The 20,089-nt window shown below is 38.5% G+C and overlaps 1 protein-coding gene across 3 annotated transcripts in view; it reads right to left on the minus strand.

Annotated features, from left to right (window-relative positions):
- Positions 1-20,089, minus strand: part of GRXCR1 (glutaredoxin and cysteine rich domain containing 1) — a 305,037-nt gene that overhangs the window by 16,764 nt on the left and 268,184 nt on the right. For 2 of the 3 annotated variants that reach the window (XR_009540343.1, XR_009540342.1), the window contains one exon: positions 10,878-10,915. The exons of the other annotated variant lie outside the window; for it this stretch is intronic. The gene's annotated coding sequence lies outside the window, so the exon portion shown is untranslated. The remainder of the gene's footprint in view (positions 1-10,877; positions 10,916-20,089) is intronic. 3 annotated transcript variants of the gene reach the window in all.

Consider the following 20,089-nt stretch of genomic DNA (forward strand, 5'->3'; position numbering starts at 1 on the left):
ATGTAGTGTCCTTCTTTGTCTCTTGTATTAGTCTTTATTTTAAAGTCTATTTTGTCTGATATGAGAATTGCTACTCCAGCTTACTTTTGAATTCCATTCACATAGAATATCTTTTTTCATTCCCTCACTTTCAGTCTGTATGTGTCCCTGGGTCTGATGTGGGTCTCTTGTAGACAACATATATACGGGTCTTGTTTTTGTATCCATTCAGCCAGTCTATGTCTTTTCGTTGGAGCATTTATTCCATTTACATTTAAGGTAATTATTGATATGTATGTTCCTATTACCATTTTCTTAATTGTTTTGGGTTTGTTACTGTAGGTCTTTTCCTTCTCTTATGTTTCCTGCCTAGAGAAGTTCCTTTAGCGTTTGTTGTAAACCTGGTTTGGTGGTGCTGAATTCTCTTAGCTTCTGCTTGTTTGTAAAGGTTTTAATTTCTCCATTGAATCTCAATGAGATCTTTGCTGGGTAGAGTAATCTTGGTTGTAGGTTTTTGCCTTTCATCACTTTAAATATGTCCTGCCACTCCTTTTAGGCTTGCCAAGTTTCTGCTGAAAGATCAGCTGTTAACCTTACGGGGGTTCCCTTGTATGTTATTTGTTGCTTTTCCCTTGCTGCTTTTAATATTTTTTCTTTGTATTTAATTTTTGATAGTTTGATTAATATGTGTCTTGGCATGTTTCTCCTTGGATTTATCCTGTATGGGACTCTCTGTGCTTCCTGGACTTGATTGACTATTTCCTTTCCCATATTAGGGAAGTTCTCAACTATAATCTCTTCAAATATTTTCTCAGTCCCTTTGTTTTTCTCTTCTTCTTCTGGGACCCCTATAATTCAAATGTTGGTGCATTTAACGTTGTCCCAAAGGTCTCTGAGACTGTCCTCAATTCTTTTCATTTTTTGTTTTTATTCTACTCTGCGGTAGTTATTTCCACTATTTTAATCTTCCAGGTCACTTATCCTTTCTTCTGCCTCAGTTATTCTGCTATTGACTCCTTCTAGAGAATTTTTAATTTCATTTATTGTGTTTCTCATCATTGTTTGTTTGCTCTTTAGTTTTTCTAGGTCCTTTTTAAACGTTTCTTGTATTTTCTCCATTCTATTTCCAAGATTTTGGATCCTCTTTACTGTTGTTACTCTGAATTCTTTTTCTGGTAGACTGCCTATTTTCTCTTCATTTGTTTGGTCTGGTGCATTTTTACCTTGCTGCTTCATCTGCTGTATATTTCTCTGTTTTCTCGTTTTGCTTACCTTACTGTGTTTGGGGTCTCCTTTTCACAGGCTGCAGGTTTGTAGTTCCCATTGTTTTTGGTGTCTGTCTGCAGTGGGTAAGGTTGATTCAGTGGGTTTTGTAGGCTTCCTGGTGAGAGGACGAGTGCCTGTGTTCTGGTGGATGAGGCTGGATCTTGTCTTTCTGGTGGGCAGGACTGCGTCTGGTGGTGTGTTTTGGGGTGTCTGTGAACTTAATATGATTTTAGGCAGGCTCTCTGCTAATGGATGGGGTTGTGTTCCTGTCTTGCTAGTTCTTTGGCATAGGGTGATCAGCACTGTAGCTTGCTGGTCGTTGAGTGGAGCTGGGTCTTAGCATTGAGATGGAGATCTCTGGGTGAGCTTTCGCCATTTGATATTGCATGGGGCTGGGAGGTCTCTGGTGGGCCAATGTCCTAAACCCAGCTCTCCCACCTCAGAGTCTCAGGTCTGACATCTGGCCGAAGCACCAAGACACTGTCAGCCGCACGGCTTAGGCTTATAAAAATGCATCAAGCATCCACTGCATGGAAGTCTGATTTTCTCCTGTTGTAATTCACTTTCCAGTCCTTGCAGATTAGCTGTATTAGGTCACTCTTCTGATGCTCAGCAAGGCTGCTCACCACTCCAGTCAGCAGCTCATTTCCCCAAAGTTATTATTTCTAATCAAAGGCAGAGACCACATCTGCCTTTTTCACATCATATCCCTGGCAAATAGGTGTGGAATCCATTTTTGATCAATCAACAAGACAAATAGAAATACCATCACATAAAAAATACTTCTTGGATTTCTCTTTGTGCTGGGTAGGGTGGAAACCAAAAAGACTAATTTAAAAAGTAAAAAGGCCCTAGTGTTAGGAGATTACAATTTTTTTATGTAAACACACAACCAAGTAACCCACAATGTAGAATGGGAAATAACTGCCAAATGTTAATGATGCAGAAAAGATGAGCCAGGAGATCCTAGCAGGGAGGAAAAAAGATCTGCTTATGGAAAAGACTTTCTGATGTTGGTAGCATTTGATCTGGACCTTGAAGATTAAGTGAGGTTTCTAAGGGTAGGCAAGTCAGGCAGAGATGTACAGGAGCCTTTAGTTCTGGGTTTCATTTACTTCAGTTTATTTTACATAACTCAGATCATCTTAATCACCATCAGGAATGTCAACTTGATAAATTAACAAAGTACAATGAATGAATACACAGGGTTACAGAGAACACATGTAGCCCTATGAGGCAAGTTATATTCTTTCATTTGTCGGTGGTTTTGCCAGGAATACAGACATGAGAACAAAGTAAGGAGTGCACCAAAACAAAACATTAAAGCCTAAAGCGCAATAACTGGTAATATTTTACTTTCGCTACATTCTATTTCTTTTATGAGTTAGCTAAGCTAAAATGGGAGAAGCCTCAGGGAATTTGGTACGTGAACTAAGCAGTAAGGAGAATATGTGGCTCATTTTTCTTCAAAGAAAATGTACCTCAGTGACTCCAAAGAATATAAATGTACCAGCACAGCTATCATACATCTGCTTCCCAGATCTTTTCTTACCTTAGCAGGGTGCCTTAGTTCACTGTTTAGAATACCATGCACAGGCCAGGAAAGGACTATCACACTACCCCTAGATATGTGAAATTTGCTCTCCTCAGCCAAATCATTCCAGCACCATCAGTACACCACCAGCACCATCAGCACCATTCCAGCACCTCAGCCAAATCATTCCAGCACCATCAGTACCATCAGCACCATCCAGCAGATTCCACATTTCAGGAGAAACTCAGGCTCTGCTCACATCAAGCAATGTAACTAAAGGCCTGAGAGTCGATGCTCTTGGAGACACCTGGGTGCCGAGTGCACAGGTGGTGGACCAAGTGCTTAAGATGGGAAAAAACTCTGCTCTCTAACAAAGAACTGGGAGCTGAGTATCTCCAACCTCTCACTGTGGCTTCCACCCACAGGTCCACGTGGCCAGTCCTCAGCTGGTTTCCTGGGGAGGAGCCCTCTGGTTCCTGTGCTACCGACTGAGCAGATACAATAGCCAAAACCCCTTGCTTCTCCATGGGGTTCCACATCCCCACCCTCCACCTGATCTTGTCCTTGCTGAACCTAAGTGTGAGATCTTACAGGACAAGGAAATCAGATGGTGTCCTCTCTGCTCTTGGGGAGCAGCAGCAGGATGGGGATCTCAGCCTAGTCGGCAAGTTTTAGGGAAAACTTAGATCCCTCCCATCCTGAGACTTGAGACGTTTACCAGGGTAACTCCCAACCTGACCTGTCTGCACTGCATTTACATATTCCAAAGATCTTATTCCCTGCAGTTTTCTATCAAAAGCTTTCCAATGATTACTTGGCCTATAATGAAACTCTTGTGTCCACAAAAGGGAGTATATTTCCTTAAGTATCAACATTCTTAGGAAATAATATTTTCCTGGCTGGTATTTGGCTAAGAATGTCACATATGAGTTTGTTACTTTTAAAATATAACCCCACATCCAATTCCATGCAAGTGGAAATTAATTAATCATTCTATTACTTGGCACAGTTTACCAAGACTGACAAGATATCTATGGAAATATTTCTAGTATATTTTTCAATTAATTTAGAATCATTTTTTTCTGAAAATTAATACCTTCCTGAAAATAATGAATAATAGTGATGTGTTAAGTGGTTTACAGACACTGGCTCTTTTAACCATCAGTGAGAATTAAGTATTATAATTACAATTTTTGAAATGAAAAAACTACATTTCTCCAAAGAAGACATACAGATGGCCAACAAACACATGAAAAGATGCTGAACATCACGAATTATTAAAGAAATGCAAACCAAAACAACAACGAGGTATCACCTCAAACTGGTCAAATGGCCAATATCAAAAAATCTACAAACAATAAATGCTGGAGAGGGTGTGGAGAAAAGGGAACCCCCATGCACTGCTGGTAGGAATGTAAATTGATACAGCCACTATGGAGAACTGTATGGAGATTCCTTAAAAAAATAAAAATAGGGCTTCCCTGGTGGTGCAGTGGTTGAGAGTCTGCCTGCCGATGCAGCGGACACAGGTTCGTGCCCTGGTCCAGGAAAATCCCACATGCCGTGGAGCGGCTGGGCCCATGAGCCATGGCCGCTGAGCCTGTGCGTCCGGAGCCTGTGCTCCGCAACGGGAGAGGCCACAACAGTGAGAGGCCTGCGTAGCACACACACACACACACACAAAAAAAAAACCTAAAAATAAAACTGCCATATGACCCAGAAATCCCACTACTGGGCATATACCCAGAGAAAACCATAAATCAAAAAGACACATGCACCACAGTGTTCACTGCAGCACTATTTACAATAGCCAGGCCATGGAAGCAACCCTAAATGTCCATCAAGAGAGGAATGGATAAAGAAGATGTGGTGTATATATATATATATATATATATATATATATATATATATATATATGATGTGGAATATATATATTCTATATATACAATGGAATATTACTTGGACATAAAAAGGAACGAAACTGGGTCACTTGTAGCGACATGGATGGACCTAGAGACTGTCAAACAGAGTGAAGTAAATCAGAAAGAGAAAAACCAATATCGTATATTAACGCATATATGTGGAATCTGAAAAAAGTTGGTACAGAGGATCTTGTTTACAAAGCAGAAATAGAGACACCAATGTAGAGAATAAACATATGGATACCAAGGGGGAAGGTCAGGGGGTGGGATGAAATGGGAGATTGGGATTGACATATATACTGTTGATACTATGTATAAAATAGATAACTAATGAGAACCTACTGTATAGCACAGGGAACTCTACTCAGTGCTGTGTGGTGACCTAAATGAGAAGGAAATCCAAAAAAGAGGGGATATATGTATATGTACAGCTGATTCCCTTTGCTGGCAGTATAAACTAACACAATATTGTAAAGCAGCTATGTCCAATAAAAATTTAAAAAGAAAAGAAAAAACTAAAATTTGAAGAGAATAAGGAAGGTACCCCAGGCCTTTCAGTTAATCAATACAAGGCCTGGACAGATCTTGAATTCAGGTCATGCTGACTCCAAAACCCACACTCTTTCCATTGTGCCAGCAAACTTCCTGCTCACTGAGACAACAGAACTGTATTAGTGGGAAAATGACAACTTCTCGTCTGGGGAGCATGACAATCTGTGGGTACACCTCTCTGCTGACTAGGTGCCCAAGAAGGTCAATGAGAGAGATTGAGAGCGAATCTCTCAATCTTGAGCGAATGAGAGATTTCACAGCGATGACTCCAAACAGAAAGAGAAGCTATAGCACATCCCAGTTTTGTTTTTTTTTTTATCTCAGCACCACGCATTATTCAGTTATTTCAATATGCCAAGAAAGGACCTATTTCATTAACCTTCCAAACATGAAATTAGCTCTATTCTCAGTCACCACTTCCCACCTTAAAATTTTGAGCAGTGAGCTATGACATGTGAACAAGCCACTTTATTTTACGTGTGACAAGCTTCTCAAAGATAAGACTGTTTATATAACCTTTCCTCATATATGTATTACCAAAGAAGAGACTCACAGCTTTGGAGGAGATGGTATTACACAAAAGATCACACAAATAAATGTAAATTTATCTGTCATAAATACTACAAAAGAGACATTGACACAAGATGCTGTGAAAGCATATAATACGGTGATTTTAACCTACTCAAGAAGGTTAGGGAAAGTTCTCTCCATAAAGTATTGATTAAGTTGTTGTCTTTAATGATAGTTAACTGAGCACAGAGATAGAAAGGAGGAAGGATATTAATTTCCAGGGCAATAAGGTTACCAAACATTATACATGCATGTCCCTTTGGGGTCACCATTTTCTCCAGTTCAAGATAAGAAAAGCTATATTCAATGAAACTTTCTATGAGATTCTGTACTGTATTTTGATTTGGTGCCCTGGAGGAAATATAGGTAAGATACAAGGCCACAGCATAAGCAATATATTTTATAAGCTGAAGAAAACAATAGATCGGTATAAACCAGCTTGGATTTAGCACACTCTTCTAGATCTCTGGAAAGAATTGCTAGGTCAAGAGTTTCCAAACACCATTATCAAAAAATCAAAATAAACAAATACAAACGCCTAAGTACTTTTCTCTCAAATACAAAATTATGTAAAATTGCACATACAGATATTAGCTATCTCCATGTTGATATTCAGGTTTCCTTTGCTGTGCAGAAGCTTTTTAGTTTGATGTAGTCCCACTTGCCTATTTTTGCAACCAAAGGTTTTTTGAATAAGACTCCGGATTAAATCCTAGTGCCTCCCTTACCAAGTAATTTAACTTGGACAAAGACGCTTTAAGACTCAGTTTCCTTATTTGTAAATTGGGTATAAAAATGTGTACAGCATTGTTAGAAAGATGACACGAGATGATATGAGTCTAGAACATTGTATGATACATGATAGGAGTTCAATAAATAGTAGTTGTTTATTTATTTATTTATTATTATTATTATTCAACTCCCTGAGAACATTTATAACTTAGAATCAACTTCAAGCTCGCAAAATTTGGTCTACAAACATTTTCCATCTAGAGTCAATAAATAATAAAAGGTAAATGCAAATCAACAAGAGTCTTACTTTGTTTTGGGGTAATGTCACCATAAAGTGAAAGAGAATGTAATAAGGGTGGGGGGGGGGGCTCATGTAAAACACTGGGATGAAAGACTGAATTGTGTAACTTATTAAAAAGAAAAGGTGATACAACATTTGAGGACTTTCCAGACCATAAAAGTTCTCAGTTAAGTTGTAGAATGGCTAAAGTATTCTTTATTATGGGGGATTTAACTAGCTTTCGACTAGGACTCTAAAGAGTCAAAAAGGAAGCAGAGTTAGTGAAAAACACTGCTGAAGAAAATTGAGTTGATTATTTTTCTGGGACAACATGGATATTTAATCACTCAGCAGGAAAAATGTTTGAGAAAGATTCATATGGTGAGAGTTATTGAGAAACATAATTAGTTGATCAAAATGTCAATTAAAATTTCATAAATAGGAGGGAGCTCCTACTTGAATGGGACTTAATCCCAGATGGGATCCAAGGATGTTTAGACACAGATAGGTTACTAAAGACTCATCATTGAAGCTTATACATTCAATACAAATTACTTTATTTTACATATTACTATCTCAGTAAAATTATCAGAAGATTGAGGCACCACCCCTACCTAGTTGCTACCTATAAAGACTTCTCTGTAGTGAAGTTCATGTTCATGAAGTAAAGTAGATATCCCATTTTTATAAAGTTCTACAATGCAAAAGAGTCATGGGGTTGTCTAATAAATAAATAAATTTTGTTTGTTCAATTCATAAGAATAACCCAATGCATCTTTCAGGATCCCAGAAGGAAACTGGGATGTCCAAAGAGTTTCATTGAAGGGCATTTAATGAAGGGCTCAACTACAGAAGCATGGACAGCATTAAGTAAACCAACAGGTTTGATGAAGCACCCAGGTGCTGGCAAAAACAGGAAGCTGTTACTACACTGGAGTCTAATGTTCATGAGGAAGGTGTTGTTATTACAGAACCCAACAAAAGATGTAGCCGTGGGAAAGAAGCCAAGAGGAACTCAGAGTCTGCTCAAACTGCACCTCAGAATGAAGGGACCAAAGAAAATAAATACCTCTGTATCCTGCCTCACTCAGATATCCTGCTCTAGCCTCCCTCTGACTGATGTCAGAGGACAAAGGCATTTGAGTGGTGCAGTCTGTAACGTTTTCCCAGAGCAGGCTAGAGAAGGGGAGAGAATGAATCTGGAAAAGAAAACCGAAAGTAATGAACCCATCCAGCAATGAATCCGATGATTCCTTTCATTCTACTGGGGTTGATCCCTATTAGAGTCCATTTATTATGTGTCTTCAGAACAAGAGAATAAGGATGATGATCATCTTCCTTTAATTCTAAGGGGAAGGAAATCATATGGGTAACAGAATATGTTGGGAAGGCTGTAGCTTTGGGGTTAAAATAGTGGGTTCGGGCTTCCCTGGTGGGAGAGTCCGGGGTTCGTGCCCCGGTCCGGGAAGATGCCACATGCCGCGGAGCGGCTGGGCCCATGAGCCATGGCCGCTGAGCCTGGGCGTCCGGAGCCTGTGCTCCACAACGGGAGAGGCCACAACAGTGAGAGGCCCGCATACCACAAAAAAAAAAAAAAAAAAATAGTGGGCTCAGCCACTGATTAAAATCTGCCTCTGCTACTTTTTTGGTGTGTGAGTTTGGGCAGTTAACCCCTCCAAACCTCAGCTTTCTCAGCTATACAATGAAGAGAAAAATATCTCTATCATGTAGGTTGTAAGAAATAAATGAGATAATGCCTGTTACGTGCTTAGCATTGTGCCAGGCCTTGGAAATGAGAATATTTGTTTCTTCTTGTTGTTGTTTTCAGCACACTAGCAGAAGAAATGTATTTTCCATTTAGTTTAATTCCAAAGATGTGTTTGGAAAGACTCATTGTCAATTGCTTTCTTTTTTGAAATGAACTGCAGTGACCTTCTCATAGGGGGACTATCCTTCTTCTATATTAATACTGTAGATAGAATACTAATTACCTCTGCTCCACTATCACCATCCATGCTCCATTCTCCTTTTTAGTTAGAAAATCCCCTGAGAATTCTTTGGGCAGATCATATAGTGAAATCCTATTTTTCTCAGCCTCTGTGTGGTTAGGTGCAGCCAAAAGACTGAGTCCTTGCCAGTGAGATGTGAGCAGAAGTAACGCATTCAGCTTCCAAGCCATACTCCTAAAAGCAGGTAGATCATCCTATACTTACTGTCCTTTTTTACCTTTTAATAAGCTGGAAAAAAATGTGATGGAGCTTTTCTGAACCATGAAGTGAGGTGCAATAAGTTAGAAGAATCACTCTTGGAGAAGAGACAATCTGTACCCCTGCGCCACCTCCAACTCAGACTTCTTTGAGAGACAAATAAATATCTACCTTGTTTAAACCAATAACCTATGCATGATTCACATAGAGGATAGAAAAATAGATAGATACACAGACTTATGCAGATGTATAGGTATGTATGTATAAATATATATATGTATAGGTATATTTGTGCATAGATATACACACACACACACACATATATATATATATATATAGAGAGAGAGAGAGAGAGAGAGAGAGAGAGAGAGGGAGAGCGAGAGAGCGAGATTTATGTGGAGATGAGACAGGTAGAGATGAAGAGACAGGATGAGGATGACATCAGAGAGAGTGAGTTGGGAGGCCAACCCAAACTCTTGGGTACTGCCCAAAATTTAAGATTTCTTTTTAGCTACAAGATTTAGGAAAAAAGTAAATCAGAGTGACAATAATAACCTGGTCCAGAGAGATTTCCTTTAGCTATTTTTGGACTCTTTCCTCCATTTCTCCAGGGACTCTCCTTGACAGAACTATCTCCTGTTCCAGAAAAGCAAATCAAGGCACTAATTTTGTAGGCAGGTTCAAGAAGGATGAATAAACTCAGGTCTCTAAATCCGGATTGAGAATAAAGCTTGGTACTCCTTTATCATCTCCTTTTGTCCTGGCATCTGCGGCCTCCAAAGAAAGCGAGCTTGGCATTTTCTCAGAGTACAAGGCTTCTGTGATTCCTCTCTTGGCTGTTTCAGTAGGTAGGACAATACCAGGAGGACAGTTCTTAAGGGTCGTGGAGGAAGGAGTGAGAGCAGTGACACAGTAGTAGACCCTAGGAGAAGCCTCTTCTCTACGGAGAAGCTTAATGAGCACCTACCATTAACCACGTGCTCTGCAAGCAGCACTCTTTTTCTTTTTTAATTTATTTATATTTATTTTTGGCTGTGTTGTTGGGTCTTCATTTCTGTGCAAGGGCTTTCTCCAGTTGAGGCAAGCGGGTGCCACTCTTCATTGCGGTGTGCAGGCCTCTCACTATCGCAGCCTGCCTTGTTGCAGAGCACAGGCTCCAGACGCGCAGGCTCAGTAGTTGTGGCTCATGGGCCCAGTTGCTCCCCAGCATGTGGGATCTTCCCAGACCAGGGCTCGAACCCATGTCCCCTGCATTGGCAGGCAGATTCTCAACCACTGCGCCACCAGGGAAGCCCAAGCATCACTCTTTTACTTTTCACTGCTTCCCTGCAAGTTGTCTTGTAAAATCCTTAGTTTTAAAAGTAGGGAAACTAAGACTCAAAGAAATTGTAAAAGTATTTTAAGAGTACTTGTTCAAGATCACCCCACAGCTAACAGCTGGCAAGGTCAAGATTGCAATCTAAGTCTACCTGGCTCTAAAGTCTATGCTTTTCTTCACCGAACTTCACTTTTTGTCACTTATAAATATATATATGTTTTTAAAGTAATATCTACTTTTAAGGGACACTATAAGAATACAGCATGATATTAACACATGTTAAGTCACTGTTATATATAGAACATAGAAAGTGCATAACGATAGTATCAGTTAATATTAATGATATACTTACCATTACTATTATTATTATACTAAAACACTATGATAGTAATATACATTTTGTCTAATGTTAAGTGATGGTAGATAATAAAGAACATAGATTTTAGACCTTGTCATTTCTTATGCCTCACAGAGTGTTTCGGCATTTCATTTATGCCCTCAGGGTAGGCAAACTTACGCTGTAAAGTTCTGACTTGTGTATCTCTATTTTCTTTCCTGTGCAGAACAAAAGCAAACAGATGGAAATAGAGGTCGTTTGTTAAAGGACATAGGTAGGTCTGTTTCAGGGACTCCAGAGAATAAATATATAGTCTCTTGTTTAAAGGGTGGGCTAATCAATGAAATGACCATTTATCTTAGATCCACTTAATAAGGCAAAGTACAGTCACAGATAAAAGGTAATATACTAAATACTAAAAAGATTTTAAAAACTAAGAAATGAAAGCATACCTAAAGCATTAAAAGGTAAAATATAAAAGTAGATTCCAAGAATAAGTTTAATATAATCAATGAAAGCTAGATAAAACTTAGCAAATAAAAACGGGAAAAAATACTAGTGCAATAAAATATTATAACCAAAGTCACAGCAGGCTAAGAAAATTAAGATAAAGAGAGCCCAGGAACATTCTAGAAATAAAACAAAAACTATTTAAAAATATAAAATTGACCAGTTAAGGCATTATAAAGTGTGAAAATAAAAGCCAAGGAATTTTATTAGAATATATAAATGTGGCTGCCTCTAAGACCTAAAGTGGAAACTCTCCAGGCTTATAAGGCCAGTTACTTGGATAGATTATTTCCCTGGCTTTATTCCTGCTCACCGCCAATCTCTACTCCATGCAGAGATCAGAATAATCTTCTACAAAGTCAAAATGGTCACCTCGTTTGCCATTCCCCTCGTTACAAACGTTGAACACTTTTGCCTTCCATTTATACCAGAAGCCAGACCTCTTTCCATGATCTATAGGATCCTGTGCAGCATGGCCCCGTCTAATTCTCTAACCTACTTCACAGCCTCACCTGTGTCTCAAGCTCATGATCTTCCCATTGGGCTTTCTTTCCATTTTCTTACAGCTCCTAGAATATGCCAGCTCTTTCCTGCCTTAGAGCATCAGCACCTGCTTGAATGTACAAAGCTCTACAGTCAGAATTCACAGCTCCCAGGGTCCCTTTATGGTGACCTCATTGTAGTGTCCCAAGTCTTAGCTTCAAGTCTCAGATCCTAAAACAGACCTTCTCTGATCCCCCATATTAATTAACCTCTTTTCCTAATTACTCTAGATCTCAGATCCTGTTAACTTCATAGCAATCTTCAGTCTGTAATTTAGTACCTGTTTATTTACCTGTTCCTCTCCTCCAATAGAATGCAAGCTCCATGAGAGCAGAGACAACAGCTATTTAATTCAACGCTTTATATAATTGGCACCTAGCATGGAGCCAGACTCATCAGTGTCTCACAAATATTTGCTGAATGAAAGACCATGTTGTGGGCTTCTTTTTCAAAGCTTTGGCCTCCCTAATAGATAAAAATCCTCCAGATCAGAACCAAGGAACAGAAAGCTGAATGATTGGTCTCCATGCCCTTCGCCCATGTCCGGCATCTCACGCCCCATAGGTACTGCCTCCTGCAGATATTAGTGTTAGGATAACTCAGTACAGAAAGAGGAGATGCTGCAGCCTGGCTCCTTGATGCTTATAATTTGCAATCTGGTCACAGTCTCCCTTCCTGCAGTGGCTCTTTGTTCTTGAACAACATAACGTTGAACAGCATGGCATTGCCATCAGTGCAATTATTATGTGAACTTATTATGGTTCAACATAATAAATACACATCGGTCCACAAAATAAAAGGGAGCATAGAATTAAAGCTAAAGAACGTGCTACAAATAATAAAATGTACCCAATCAGCCTCTCAAAGCCTGCTGCAACACACAGGTATATTTTTAAATGAAAGATTTTAATTAAATTAAGATTAAATTTTAAAATTTAAGTGAATTAAAGAAAAAAACCTCAGAAACTAAACTCTCACTCAATACAGGTCTCGTCTTTATCAGACCATAAGTATCAGTACCTCTTTTTCCTGTGAGACCAAAATAAACTATCATCTCTTTGCTCCCAGTATTTGCAAGCAGGATAAAAGAGGACAGGAAGCAGGGAAAAGGCATAGCGTTGGTTCCTGTAGCCCTGCATTTAGGGACGAAATCAGCTAAAATATAAGGAGGATGTCCAACACAAGCCCAAACAATTACCAGCAAACCATTCGGAAGCTTTCAGTGAGGTGCATATACTGCTAAGAACCTACATTTTGAAGAGTACAAATAAATAGACTTCTCCTCCAGAAAAACTCCACATAAATCCAGATACCTTTCCTTACAGTACAGAATAAGTAACTGTCACTGATTCCTGACTTCAGTGTTTTAAATTGGATACCTTCCAAGAGTCAAAAACTCAATTAAGAGAATAAGCTGGACCCTTCACAACGTCTAGCATCAAGCCCCATGCCAAACTATCGTCCACTAAGTCATGATGGGCCTGGGCCCTTGCTCAAGGTGAATTCAAAAACTAAATAAATAAATGAGACAATTGTATTTGGGGAAAACAAAAGAAACAAAGTAGAGGCTCACTGCAAACACAGTTGATTGATGACCAACGAAGGAAAATTTGATGTTAGTGCAAAGGCATCCAATAATCTCTGAGAAAGATGTGAGAGTTGAATTGAAGGAGGAAAAAAAATGCCTACCACTGTACACATTGTCCCTAGTATATGGCTGAAAAAAATATGAATTGGTTTATAGTCCACTTCCCCTGATATGTTTTGGTAATAACACCATCAGCATAGGCTGACATATCACAACAGGTAACAAAATGTTCATTAAGTAGAAGTTAATCTCCAGCAACCATCTGATATCAAACCATCTTAGGAATTTAGTGGGCTTATTGTTTACTAACCGATGCCTACAAACTAAGGAGCCAACCATATACTTTGGATGAGTTTAAGAGCTTGTCTACTTCTTAGGAGTTAGTGAATTAAAGCTGTTTTCTTGATTCTGTGTATGATGAGTTTTATACACGTTTTTAAAAATTTCTAAAAGTTGCTCCAAGCAAGATACCTTTTAAGGGTTAAAGCTGTTTGGGGGACAAGTCCTGATTTGCAGGTATCTTGAGGGAAAAAGTGGGCCTAAGGGTGGGACAGGGATAGCAGCTCAGAAAGAGCAAAGGAGAATGGCCTCAGTGCTCTGCAGGAGACATGGAATCTCTGCTTTCAAAGAAAGGGGAGAGGGCAGAAGAGAGGGCAAGGACGGGAGGGTGTGCAGTGATAAGTCGGGGTGATCTAAGGCCCTGTGGTGAAGAAACCTGAAGGGGCGTGCAGCCAAAAGGACTTTGAAGAAGTTCCTGCTTAATCGGAAGCTGCTTTGTCAAAACAAAACAAGTTTGTTCAGTGCAAAGCAAGTGCCTCCTCTCTGCTCAGCACTCCTCTGAGTCTCCAGTAAATTCTGCTCCCACGTGCTCTGTAGGTATCATGTACAGAGAAACCAGAAAAGGCCTGAATTTCACATCAAGGCTGACTCTGGTGCAGGAAAGAACCTATACAAAGAAGAAATACGTAATGTTTAGAACAAATGATTTCCTGTGGGGAAATGCCATAAATGTGGGAGTAAGGTTTGCCTGCTCTAATGCAGAACCTGTTGTATTTGCTTCCTTTTAAGAGCGTGGACAGATTCTTCTTGTCCTTATGAAACCTGGCTACTCTGATGACTTTTTATTCAGTCATTTATATTTTTACAATTTATCATTAACTTGTAGTTCTGTAATATTGTCTTCAGAAATTGTGATTTTCATATTTTCCATTTTTTGAGATATGTTGAAATAGTCTTTGCGCTTTACTTAGTCACATGTACGTGGAGCACATTGATTATGTAAATAAAAGTATGGAGTTCTCTGTTGATGAGGTTTCAGTATATATTCCTTTCAAGTTTATTTCTATGTTAAGAAAAGAAAGGGGGCTTCCCTGGTGGCACAGTGGTTAAGAATCCGCCTGCCAGTGCAGGGGACACGGGTCCGAGCCCTAGTCCGGGAGGATCCCACATGCTGCGGAGCCACTAAGCCCATGCACCATAACTACTGAAGCCCACATGCCTAGAGCCTGTGCTCCGCAACAAGAGAAGCCACCACAATGAGAAGCCCACGCACCACAACGAAGAGTAGCCTCCGCTCGCCACAACTAGAGAAAGCCCATGTGCAGCAACGAAGACCCAACGCAGCCAAAAATCAATCAATCAATCAATAAATTTATTTTTTTAAAAAGGAAAAGAAAATAAAGGAATCCATGAATCAATAAAAGTATGAATAGAAAGGGAGGGGAGGAATTTGGTAATTTTTTAGACAAAGTACAGTCAAGTAAAAGGAAGCATAATCCGAGGTTGGTGGCTGAGAAAACAGATCCTGTATTCAGAAAGCCCTGCTCTAGACTATGCGCTACCACTTCCATGTGGAACTTTGGGTAGGTTTCTTAATCTCTCACAACCTCAGTCCTTTTATTTTTAAAAGGAGGGTAATAATAGCATCTACCTCATAAAGCTTGCAGGATGTAGTGAGATCCTGCATGTAAAGCGTTTACCACTTTGCCTGTCACAAAGGACTCAATAAATGTAAGATTTTTAAAAAGTATTACTCTTTCCTATTTTAAAATATAAGTTTTATATTCATATATGGTGAGACCAACCGATCAGATGACTGCCCTTGAAAAATAGCTGTTAATAGCTATTAACACTCACAGTTCCCACAAAGAAGGGGCACACCACACCATGCATGGGCCAAACATGGAACACAGGCTTTGGCCAAAGAATGTGGGCAAGAGACTGTCTTGTGGTTTCCACAGGAGATGGAAGGCAGGATGAGCAAGTTTAGAACTGGCTAATTTGAATAATTTTAGGGGGCTTTGGGGTAAAGGGACTGTCTCTAGTGGCTGGGTACCCAGCCCTAGGATGACTAGGAAAGAGGGATAGTGGCCCTGAGTGTGATAGAGAAGATAGATGAGGGTGTGGCTCTGGATCGGTTGATTTGCATATCAAAGAATCACTCCAGGGCAAAGTGTTTGCCATCTCCAGGAATTAGTTATCCCTGGGAAGGGCACTCCCTCCAGTGTCAGCTACACACGTTTATGATTCTCTTCTGCCACAAATTTTAGTAGGAGTTTGAACATTTGACAGGTTATGGCCTGTGTAAACAGACACACAATGTTTCTGCTCATTAAAATGGCAATTTCCAGATCTACTCTGTGATCAATAATAACCATTATCATAAATGTATCAAGACAGTATGTTGTACCTCTTAAATTTACACAATGTTATACATCAAATATATTTCAATTTTTTTAATTAAAAAATAAATAACCCATACAGCTGATTCACCTTGTTATACAGCAGAAACTAACACAACATTCTAAAGCAATTATACTCCAATAAAGATGTTTATAAAATATAAATAAATAAATAACCACCAAATATCTGAGGTATCATACGTATGGGTAATAATCTCCTACTAATATAGAATATGTCTACATATATCAATTAAAATATCCAGAGACATACAGAGAAGTTTGTATGTCATTCATTTGCTCAACAAATTGTCAAAATGGCTACAGACTAAGCATGATAAGAGACTGAACTAACGTAGTGGGAATTAAGCAAAAGAAACAGAAGTAAATAATATTCAGGAAGAAGAACCAAGACTACTTGGTGGCCAAGAGACTGTAACCAGGGGTGACCATCCCATTGCGAGGAAAGAGATAAAGAGGGGAATATACATGCATATTGTAAGATATTTATATTTTATTAATATGTCTATTTTATTAATATAAAATATTAATTTATAAAATTTATAGTATTTATTGGAGTTATTGTTTATACAGTCAGTATGTTATTTTACCATCTTTTATAATTTCAATTTTGAGGGTACATTACAGAGTCATCCTCAAAACACTAATAATTAAAGACGACAGCTCTCCACAGTAAATCTAAATGCGTAGGATTTATGGTTTTGCTGTCTAAATTCACAACAAAGAGAATGCTTGACAATTTTTAAAGAAAAAAAGCTTGGTCACAGGCAAATCTGTTATTTTACTAGGGTTATAAAAATACATTTTCTAAATACATAGATTATTATCAAGATTTCTTCATTGTGCAAACCAAAGGGCCCACATATCAAAAAGTACAAGTTGGAAAAACTAAGACGATTTATTCTCCAAGTAACTTTACGTCAAAGTTAAAGATGACTTATTAGGGTTATAAAATAGCACTGGATGTAGTAAATTTATGTCTTTGCTTTGTTCCCTGTCATTTTGTAACCAAAGCTATTTCTACTCTGCCATCATGTGTATTTTTAATCAGACAGTATTAGCCACAGCAGAGCAAACCACAAGTCACAAGGACAGATGACTATAACTCTTATTTATGTTAGAGATAGAGTTCTGTGACATTGCATATAAAGCAGGATTTAAAAATCAAATTAAATTTCTACTTCACTTCCATAATAATTTTGCTTCTAATGAAATTATTTTGACCCTAAATTTCAAATTTAAGAACATTTAAAAAATACATACATTTTTCTGCAGGTTTCTAAAGTAATATCAATAGTCTAAAAAAATAACATACACTCTTTATTGATTAAATGCTGCCTATGATAAAGCAGAATGGTGAAGAAATCTGAAAGCTTCAGGATGTGTATATCTGAGGAGTTCTCTGGTACAATTAAACAGTGGCAGGTAAAGCCTGGTATTGTCTGACATCTGTCCTGAGCAAGTATATCATAGTTTTGCTTTAAACAACTTCTAAGCTCTCAGACTAAAGAAGACCTTATCCTGAGCTGAATGGACCCTCCAATTTTTCAAAGATAAAACTGTTTACTCTGCACATCACCGTAGAAGAGAGCCACTAAAAATTTAAAATAGCATTCCCTAATTTACCAATTCATTTTATTGATCTAAAGTGTGGCATGCATATACTTCATGTTCTTTTTTTTTTTTTCTTTATAGTGTGCTCGGGGCACACTATCACCTATTCTGCCTTTTATTAATTTTATTTATTTATTTTTGCTGTGTTGGGTCTTCGTTTCTGTGCGAGGGCTTTCTCTAGTTGTGGCAAGCGGGGGCCACTCTTCATCGCGGTGCGCAGTCCTCTTACTATCGTGGCCTCTCTTGTTGCGGAGCACAGGCTCCAGACGCGCAGGCTCAGTGGTTGTGGCTCACGGGTCTAGTTGCTCCGCGGCATGTGGGATCCTCCCAGACCAGGGCTCGAACCTGTGTCCCCTGCATTAGCAGGCAGATCCTCAACCACTGCGCCACCAGGGAAGCCCCTTCATGTTCTTTTTAAGGCAGTAAATGTGCTGGCATTTTAGTAAGATTAGCACCATCTGTGGCTTTCCTCAATGCCACTCAATTCAGTTGTGTACATAGGATTGTACGTATACTCTTTACAATGAGGATGTGGTAAACTAGTGACTTCTAGTGGTGGTACATAACTGTGCAAATATGTATTTCCAGCAAAGTCAAAAAGAATGGAAAAAATCAAAAATCTTTCCCTTCCAAAATAAAAAGATTATTGCCATCAGAAATATTTTTAAGTGGATCATTTCTGCACATGCTAACAAAATACATTTATAAATAAACATTTTTTAAATTCCTTATAATAAAAAGCACATGGCAAAGTATGCAAAGAAGGAAAACTAGAATTTATTGATGGATATTGCTAAACTGTAACAATAACTCAATACTCCCATCTCTGGAATTTTGTCTTAAAAATACATTTCCACAGGAACAAAGGTCTATATCCAACATAATCTATAAAACAAACCCCCAAACTGGAAATCTTAATTTCCAACAAGAGGTAAATGTTTTAACAAATTCAAATATGTCACCACTATGACTTATAATAAAATCATTCTCAAGTTTAATTATAAGTACTAGGGGAAAAAATGAAAAATGTTCTTGATAAAATATTATGCTTAACAAATACTGTAAAAATGGTCCATTTATTGTGAATGCCACCATAGAAGTACATATATGCATGTATATACAAACTGGAAGGCAATATAAAAAAATGAACATGATTGTATTAAGGCAGTAATTTTATATGTTTCTTTTATTAAACGCAATTTTTCTAGAGCAGTTTTAGTTTCACAACAAAACTGAAAGTACAGAGATTTCCCACATACTCCCTACACCTTTACATGCATAGCCTACCCTGTTATCAACATCCTCCACCAGAGTGGTACATTTGTTACAATTGATGAACTTACACTGATGCATCATTATCACCCAAAGTCCATAGTTTACATGAGGGTTTACTTTTGGTGTTGTATATTCTATGAGTTTAGATAAATGTATAATGATATGTATCTATCATAGTATCATACAGAGTATTGTCCCTAAAAATCTTCACTGTTATTAGGTATTTTAATGTTTAAAAATCATTCATCTTCCCAAGAAAAAATGTTAAAGATAATGTCTATATTGCAAATTTATTTCATGGTAACATGTAAGGATGAGCTATAATGAACTTTTCAAAACTCACATCTAATCAGGTCTTTCCAACTTCTACTCATCTCCTCCTCCCTAAGCCCCTAGACTGAGTAAATGTAGCTTTTTAGGTGTTCTCAAAGACCCTATTCCTTTTCCTCAGAACAAAGCTCTCACTTCGTGATTATACACCCATTAGGGTGATGGCTAGTTTGTGTCTTCCACTAGATTATGAGAGAAAGACTGTATATATAGGACGCACACAAGAAAATTTATGGAACATATTGAATAGCAGCACATACTCAACAAGATATTTAACTTGCACAACTTCCTGTTCCCACTGCAGTAGGAGCTGGACCACAGCAAGGTGTAGCTGTGGTCCTTCATTCATTTTGGCAATTTTCACCAATACACATAAGAATTTTGATGATCTTAGAATTACCTAGTACTCTGTGGTTCATAGGAATCTCTGTCTTTTCATTTCCTCTTGTTTATCAACCCCTCAGATTATCTTGAATAAGAGACATTGAAGGAATGAGGATTTTGCCCTTGGGCCTCCTTTGTCCTTGTCTCCTGCAGCTGATTCTGCCCATACTCTCTTGCACAGGACTCCAGCCCCTAACTAGTTCTCTCCATCCTTCTTGATACAATCCAAATTGACCAACACTTGTTGCTAATCTACAAGAACAATGCGCCTCTTTAAAGTACAATCCTTGGCCAGTTATTCCTTGGACTTGGTGAACTTCTACTGACCTACTCTTGCTACAGCCCTGTAAAACATTTTGTCCTCCTTTCCCAAGTAAGAGAACTCCTTCCAAGCCTTCTCGTGGTCAGCATTACCAAATAAAGACTTATGCTCACAGAGCTCTGGTTGA

Source organism: Lagenorhynchus albirostris, chromosome 4, assembly GCF_949774975.1.
Source record: "Lagenorhynchus albirostris chromosome 4, mLagAlb1.1, whole genome shotgun sequence".
NCBI classification, from domain to species: Eukaryota; Metazoa; Chordata; class Mammalia; order Artiodactyla; family Delphinidae; genus Lagenorhynchus; species Lagenorhynchus albirostris.